At 42.1% G+C, this 9,003-nt stretch overlaps 1 long non-coding RNA gene across 1 annotated transcript; it reads right to left on the bottom strand.

The window, feature by feature from the left end:
- Positions 1 to 4,654: 4,654 nt before the first annotated feature.
- On the bottom strand, positions 4,655 to 7,270 carry LOC140116735 (uncharacterized). Its single transcript, XR_011852944.1, has 2 exons — positions 7,125 to 7,270; positions 4,655 to 6,317 (listed from the first exon to the last, which is right to left on the bottom strand). It is a non-coding gene; the product is annotated as an uncharacterized lncRNA (long non-coding RNA).
- Positions 7,271 to 9,003: the final 1,733 nt, after the last annotated feature.

The following is a 9,003-nucleotide window of genomic DNA, read 5'->3' on the forward strand; positions in this document are numbered from 1 at the left end:
TGTGTGTGTCTCACACATGTGTATAGCAGAACATGTCAGGCACTTTTGTAGCTGATGTCTGTGTCTCTCATGTGTATGGGAGAACATGTCAGGTACTTGTGTAGCTGATGTCAGTGTCTCACACATGTGTATAGCAGAACATGTGAGAAACTTGTGTAGCTGACGTCTGTGTCTCACACATGTGTATAGCAGAACATGTCAGGCACTTGTGTAGCTGATATCTGTGTCTCACACATGTGTATAGCAGAACATGTCAGGTACTTGTGTAGCTGTTGTCTGTCTCTCACACATGTGTATAGGAGAACATGTCAGGTACTTGTGTAGCTGATGTCTGTGTCTCTCACATGTGTATAGTAGAACATGTCAGGTACTTGTGTAGCTGATGTCTGTGTCTCACACATGTGTATAGCAGAACATGTCAGGTACTTGTGTAGCTGATGTCTGTGTCTCAAACATGTGTATAGCAGAACATGTCTGGCACTTGTGTAGCTGATATCTGTGTCTCACACATGTGTATAGCAGAACATGTCAGGAACTTGTGTAGCTGATGTCTGTGTCTCTCATGTGTATGGGAGAACATGCCAGGTACTTGTGTAGCTAATGTCTGTGTCTCTCACATGTGTATAGCAGAACATGTCAGGCACTTGTGTAGCTGATGTCTGTGTCTCACACATGTGTATAGGAGAACATGTCAGGTACTTGTGTAGCTGATGTCTGTGTCTCTCACATGTGTGTAGCAGAACATGTCAGGTACTTGTGTAGCTGATGTCTGTGTCTCAAACATGTGTATAGCAGAGCTTTTCAGGTACTTGTGTAGCTAATGTCTGTTTCTCACACATGTGTATAGCAGAACATGTCAGGTACATGTTTAGCTGATGTCTGTGTCTCCCACATATGCGTAGCAGAACATGTCAGGTACTTGTGTAGCTGATGTCTGTGTCTCACACATGCGTATAGCAGAACATGTCAAGTACTTGTGTAGTTGATGTCTGTGTCTCTCACATGTGTATAGGAGAACATGTCAGGTACTTGTGTAGTTGATGTCTGTGTCTCACATGTGTGTAGCAGAACCTATCAGGTACCTGTGTAGCTGATGTCTGTGTCTCTCATGTGTATGGGAGAACATGCCAGGTACTTGTGTAGCTAATGTCTGTGTCTCTCACATGTGTATAGCAGAACATGTCAGGCACTTGTGTAGCTGATGTCTGTGTCTCACACATGTGTATAGGAGAACATGTCAGGTACTTGTGTAGCTGATGTCTGTGTCTCTCACATGTGTGTAGCAGAACATGTCAGGTACTTGTGTAGCTGATGTCTGTGTCTCTCACATGTGTATAGTAGAACATGTCAGGTGCTTGTGTAGCTGATGTCTGGGTCTCACACATGTGTATAGCAGAACATGTCAGGTACTTGTGTAGCTGATGTCTGTGTCTCAAACATGTGTATAGCAGAACATGTCTGGCACTTGTGTAACTGATGTGTGTGTCTCACACATGTGTATAGCAGAACATGTCAGGCACTTTTGTAGCTGATGTCTGTGTCTCTCATGTGTATGGGATAACATGTCAGGTACTTGTGTAGCTGATGTCAGTGTCTCACACATGTGTATAGCAGAACATGTCAGAAACTTGTGTAGCTGACGTCTGTGTCTCACACATGTGTATAGCAGAACATTTCAGGCACTTGTGTAGCTGATATCTGTGTCTCACACATGTGTATAGCAGAACATGTCAGGTACTTGTGTAGCTGTTGTCTGTGTCTCACACATGTGTATAGCAGAACATGTCAGGCACTTGTGTAGCTGATATCTGTGTCTCACACATGTGTATAGCAGAACATGTCAGGTACTTGTGTAGCTGTTGTCTGTCTTTCACATGTGTATAGCAGAACATGTCAGGTACTTGTGTAGCTGATGTCTGTGTCTCTCACATGTGTATAGTAGAACATGTCAGGTACTTGTGTAGCTGATGTCTGTGTCTCACACATGTGTATAGCAGAACATGTCAGGTACTTGTGTAGCTGATGTCTGTGTCTCAAACATGGGTATAGCAGAACATGTCTGGCACTTGTGTAACTGATGTGTGTGTCTCACACATGTGTATAGCAGAACATGTCAGGCACTTTTGTAGCTGATGTCTGTGTCTCTCATGTGTATGGGAGAACATGCCAGGTACTTGTGTAGCTAATGTCTGTGTCTCTCACATGTGTATAGCAGAACATGTCAGGCACTTGTGTAGCTGATGTCTGTGTCTCACACATGTGTATAGGAGAACATGTCAGGTACTTGTGTAGCTGATGTCTGTGTCTCTCACATGTGTGTAGCAGAACATGTCAGGTACTTGTGTAGCTGATGTCTGTGTCTCAAACATGTGTATAGCAGAGCTTTTCAGGTACTTGTGTAGCTAATGTCTGTTTCTCACACATGTGTATAGCAGAACATGTCAGGTACTTGTGTAGCTGATGTCTGTGTCTCACACATGTGTATAGCAGAGCATGTCAGGTACTTGTGTAGCTGATGTCTGTGTCTCTCACATGTGTATAGCAGAGCACGTCAGGTACATGTTTAGCTGATGTCTGTGTCTCCCACATGTGCGTAGCAGAACATGTCAGGTACTTGTGTAGCTGATGTCTGTGTCTCACACATGCGTATAGGAGAACATGTCAAGTACTTGTGTAGTTGATGTCTGTGTCTCTCACATGTGTGTAGCAGAACCTATCAGGTACTTGTGTAGCTTATATCTGTGTCTAACATGTGTATAGGAGAACATGTCAGGTACTTGTGTAGTTGATGTCCGTGTCTTTAGTAGAACACAGAACAGAGTATTTATTCATCATGAAAGAGAAGAGAAAGGAAAGAGTTGGTACTCATCTTCTTCTTTATTTCTTTACACCGTAAAAACAGCCTGCATCACAGGGAGAGGAACATAGTTACACAGGAGTGTTTACAGGAACCAGTCGTTTCACGCAACTAGCGCTTCATCTTGCCTATGCGGCACCTTCCTGTGATGTCAATGGGGTGGCATTGGTACGTCCGTTGGGGGCTTCTCAAAATCAACATATGTGTTAGCAACACATATGCGTCCAATCTTATTAATACTATTAATAATACACCTGTGAATACATCTTGATATACACATCACGTAGCTATCTTGTATAACTTGATGCAATCTAAATATCAGAATTTTCACATATATACACTAAAAATATTATAAAATCAATAAATTACAAACCAGCACAATATAATGCAAAATCAGGCTGGGATAATAGTTAGATAACAACTAGATGTCACCTGACTTTCTATCTGTCCCATATATTGATAATCAGACAAATCACACCTATATTAGATGTAAAGAGTTTCACCATTTGGATATCTTTGGATTAACTTCAGAGTTGTACAAACTGATGCTGGGTCCTAATGCTCAACTGTATTGTTCCCATAATAATGGGGCTCATTTACTAAGGGTCCACGGACCGCACTTTCGTCAGGAATTCCGACGGTTTCTGATTTGCGCCAACTTACATGCGACACAAATTGGGGGCGGGCCATAGGATGATTCGACTGATTCGGGCTAAGCGCGGTATTTAACTTTTATATTGTGTTGCAAGACGATGCACTTACATACACCGGGAAGAAGAAGGTGAACTCCGGCGGACCTGAGCGGGGAGGGGATACATGCAGGATATTGGGCGCACTATCTTAGTGAATTGTGGCACAGTACATTTTCGTTGGACAGTCCAGATCGAGGATCGCCACTCGGACGGGTAAGTAAATGTGCCCAAATGTGTGGATGCAGCTGATACCAGTCACTGCAGATCCACTTAGGTACTTGCCAGCTGTTTATAAGTGTGCACAGTATAGTTGTTATTTGGTGCAGAATGTCTGTCAGATCTATATGAATGTTAGATCCTGTGGTCCTCAAAACTCCTGCCAATATAGGTATTTTCTGCTAGACGCGTTTCAGGGCGTCTTATCCCTTCCTCAATAGCTTTCATTATTCCTAATCATTCCTGGAATTTATATGTTATATCCATTCAAAACCCGGCCTGGATTGCTGATTACAAACACTTACTTGGGCACATATACTTACCCTCCCAAGCGGAGTTCATGAAGTACGGAGTGTCTGGCGATAATGCACTGTGCCGCCATTCACTAAGATCATGCGCCCGATATCCTGCATGTGTCGCTTCCCCGCTCAGGTACGACAGAGTTCACCTTCTTCTTCCCGGTGCATGTAAGTGCATTGTCTTTCCACACAATTTGAATCTTAAATCCTGCGCTCAGTCCGAATCGGTCGGATCCTCCGACGGCACGCCCCCTGATTTCTGCCGCACGAAAGCCAGCGCTGCTGTGCCACAAAGCGATCGCGTGCTAACTACAAAAACTCATTCACATTTTGCATCTTCTGGGAGACCACGCAAATACATTTATGTGATTAATTGCTAATTCTAAAAATATCTTCATCCTGACTTTTTTTATTCTAGAGGTGATTTCATGATTTACCTGTCAGGTTTACTTTTTTTTCCCCTACAAAACATATACCACCAGCAATGAATATTAATGAAAAGATGATTCTGTATCTTAACTACGGTAACTTAAATAACTAATTAAAAGTTCAATTTCTTAACATAAAAATTGTAATTTTATTTCTATATATTCATGAATAAAAGCTTTTATTGCCAGTCACAGTGTATACAATAATCTAATATGTACAGATGCTATGTACAAATATACAGTAATGCAGAGTATACAGTATCTCCCTAATGATCTACAGTAATACTACATATACAAACACATCCCAAAAAAAATCCCATTACAAAACTTAAAATGACTACAATCGTAAGCAATGCTTTTCGGTCGCAGTATATTATTTCAGTGTTGTGCTGATATTAATCATCTAGCAGATCTAATAGATCAGTGATGGCAAACCTTTTAGAGGCCGAGTGCTCAAACTGCAACCCAAAACCCTGCTTATTTATCACGAGGTGCCACCAAAAATTAGAGCAGTAACTTATTGCTCCCTGTTCTTCAACAACTTTCAATCAGATTGGCCTCCTGAGGACACCAACACAGTAGAAAGATGGAAAATTTTCATCATTTTAGCTTCTTTCCAGTTTCCCTCTGTACACAGAGAATTGTGAGGCCAGCAGGAGGTCCTCCAAAGATAATTCGACCCTGTCTAATCCTACAGTTCCAAGTAGCGAAAAAAATATCAAAATATGACTGAAAGCAGCATCTTTTAAGTTGCTTGGAACAGCAGGAAGATTATTTGAGTCCTGTCTGGTGTGCTGGGGCAATGGCCCGGGTGCCCACAAAAAGCACTGAGTGCCGCCTCTGGCACCCATGCCATAGATTCGCCACCAGTTATAGATGGACAACATTGCAAACATGTGGCCAACATTAGACCCCCTGAGTATATCCCCTGAACAACTCCTTAGGAACTAAGAAAATGTACTGCAGAGGTGACAATAGAGGCCACAGACTCTCACTGACTCCTTAGATGCTGTGGCCGCAATTGACAGTGTTAGGTAAGGGGTTGAACCTAATCAATCAATATTATTACTAAGCACAACCAATGGAGTGGGATGTCTACTGCATCTGACAAACATTACAATTTTTTGCCAAAATTTCATTTTTTAAATAAAAAATTATTCGGCACTATGAAAATTTACAGTGGGAATCAATTTCTGATGTTTTAAACAGCTCTTGCTTCCTTCTATAGGAATTGTCATTGTTTATCTCCATATGTCATGGTTATATGATAAGTACAGAAGTATAAGGAAGGCGCATGGAAACCAAGTTGACATCTCCATTATCGATGTTTGAGACATTCCAATAATAGATAAAGTTCCTTTTTCAGGTTTCCATTCGCCACATTACTGGTGTGAGGGGTGTAAAATTCTGGTGACAGGTCCTCTTTAAATTTGAATGGACTGATAAAGAGGCATATTGGAAAATTGCATAACTTCCATAAAAAGACAAAACCCATTCATAAAATACAGGCAATACATGTATCTCTGATGAGGATACGTGAGGATGTTATGTGATATCCTCATGTATTTCATACAAGACATCAAATCTCTGCTACATGTATTGTGTGATATCCTCATGTATTCATACAATCCCTAACACTTCAGACTTCCTGCCCCTATTTTAGTATGTATATTTTTTAGGCAGGTGGTGATGGTACTTTTTTGACAGTAGAGAAAAAAATCATGATCCTACAGCCGCAGACACAGTTTCCATTTTTGTCCCGCGTGCTTTTTTATTTTTGAGATAAGATGTCAGATGGACCTCCTGCTTTTTCTCTCAAGGAAACCTTTGAATATAAAACACACAAAGATGATAATTTACTTAAATCAGTTAATGTAAAAAATCTAAAAGTTATTTAAAAGTAAAGCATATCTTCTGGAGACTCCCTGCACATGGTTGTGTGCCGGCTGGCAGAGCGCATGGAAGCACCTCTGCCGGTTAATACAGCAGAGAGCAGAAAAAAGAGGAGCCATGGGCATGAGAGCATCTGGGAGCTGTGCCGAACATCTGGGACTGCCAGAAGGTGAATATGTAAGTTTATTTTTTTATGTGCTGGGCAAACTAGGGGCTGGCTGGCTATATACTAAAGATGCTGGCTGGCTGTAAACTAAAGGGGTTTGGCTATATACTACAGGGGGACGGCTGGCTATATACTAAAAGGGGTTGGCTATCTACTACAGGGGGTCGGCTGGCTATATACTACAGGGGGCTAGCAGGCTATATACTACAGGGGGCTGGCTATAAACTAAAGGGGCTGGCTAGCTGTATACTAAAGGGGGTTGGCTATATACTACAGGGGAGGGGCTGGCTATATATTTCAGGGGGATGGCTGGCTATATACTACAGGGGACTTGCTGGCTATATACTACAGGGGGCTAGCATACTATATTCTACAGGGGGCTGGCAGGCTATATACTACAGGGAGCTGGCAGGCTATGTACTAGTGGGGGCTTGATGGCTATATTGTGGGAGGTTGTGACCAATGCATTTCCACCCTCGGCTTATACTCAAGTCAATAGGTTTTCCCAGTTTTGGTGGTAAAATTAGGGGCCTTGGCTTTGGTTCACTAATACAGATATGCATTTGCACTTACCTTGAATAAATTTTCAGTACTGCTTAATAAGGCTTTGACTAATAAAATAAAGTGAAAATCGTTTAGCTGAAACATAAATTAGAAAATTCACATAAATTATTATTTTAGAACTGTAAGATTTTTTTTTTTAATATAAAAAACCTACCTTTGCCTTTCTGCCTGTAGAAAAAAAAACAAAAACACAACCTGTTAAAGCATACGGTCATGGATAAAGACAAATTAAGGTAAGCATTACAAGTACTGATTAGAGGACCCTTTAAAATTCAGATTTGGATGAACTTTAAAAATCTGTTCAGGTACCATACCCAAATTAACAAATGGTCGCAGCACTTTTTAAAAACCAATATATTCTTTATTTCTTCATTTTAAATTTGCCGGGGACATGGCAGAGGACAGGCCAAGACTAAGAGCACCTAACACTCGAATAGTGTAGGCAAAACCTCTGCCATGTCCTCTGCAATTTCAAAATGAAGAAATAAAGAATATATTGTTTTTTAAGAAGTGCCGCGACCCTTTGTTACTTTGGATTACTTTCACCTGCAGTCCTGGCAGGCCACACGCACAGCACTCTGCAGAATTGAGGATTTCCTTATGGATAGTCACCCATGTGTGAGGACTTGCTTAAGATCAGGTGAGCCGTAATACATTTCTTCTTTACTTTTGTATGCTACTATACCCAAATCCCCACCTAGAAACACCCGAGATTGGGCACCCATCGGCCCGACAATTTTTTCATCGTCAACTTATCATGTAAAATATTAATTGCTGTTCTGGTCGACACACCTACAGCCTCTGCTACTTTGCGCACTTTTATTCGTCGATCAGCGAGTATCAAGTCGTGGACTTTTTGAATGATTTCTTTGGTAACCATATCTGCAGGGGCGTCCTGGTCGCTCCTCATCAAAAACGGATGTTTGTCCACGTTTAAATTCATTGAACCAATATCTAACTGTGGTCATAGATCGCGAAGTGTCCCCATTAGAGATGAGCGAACATGCTCGTCCGAGCTTGATGCTCGGTCGAGCATTAGGGTACTCGAAACTGCTCGTTGCTCGGACGAATACTTCGCCCGCTCGAGAAAATGGCAGCTCCCGCCGTTTTGCTTTTTGGCGGCCAGAAACAGAGCCAATCACAAGCCAGGAGACTCTGCACTCCACCCAGCATGACGTGGTACCCTTACACGTCGATAGCAGTGGTTGGCTGGCCAGATCAGGTGACCCTGGGATAGACTAGCCGCTGCCCGCGCTGCTCGGATCATTCTGTGTCTGGATGCCGCTAGGGAGAGAGCTGCTGCTGGTCAGGGAAAGCGTTAGGGTGTTCTATTAGCTTACTGTTAGGCAGGAGTGATTCTCAAAGAACCCAACAGCCCTTCTTAGGGCTACAATAACGTTCTACTTTTTTTATTTTAATTTGCATCTAGTACCATTTTGTGAGGAATTAGCAGGGGGACTTGCTACCGTTGTGTTTAGCTCTTAGTGGCACACATATCCATAGCAAAGACCGAAGTGGGAAAATTTAGTAGGGGTTGGATTTCAATTAGGCACTAACTCAGTGTCATCTCATCTGGCATAGTAGTGTGCTTTGATACTTGGCTAGAAAATAGCCATAGGAGAATACAAAGAGCTTACTTACGCATACAGTAGCGTTCTATATATTTGATTTCTGGTTGATCTGCTGGTGGCTGTACTTTCTGCAGTGCATGTACTAGCCAATTCTGAGCAATTTGTAGTGAGACTTGCGACCGCTGTGTTCTGCGCTTAGTGACGCACATATCCATAGCAAAGACCGAAGTGGGAAAATTTAGTAGGGGTTGGATTTCAATTAGGCACTAACTCAGTGTCATCTCATCTGGCATAGTAGTGTGCTTTGATACTTGGCT

This window comes from Engystomops pustulosus, chromosome 2 (genome assembly GCF_040894005.1).
Source record: "Engystomops pustulosus chromosome 2, aEngPut4.maternal, whole genome shotgun sequence".
Taxonomy (NCBI): Eukaryota; Metazoa; Chordata; class Amphibia; order Anura; family Leptodactylidae; genus Engystomops; species Engystomops pustulosus.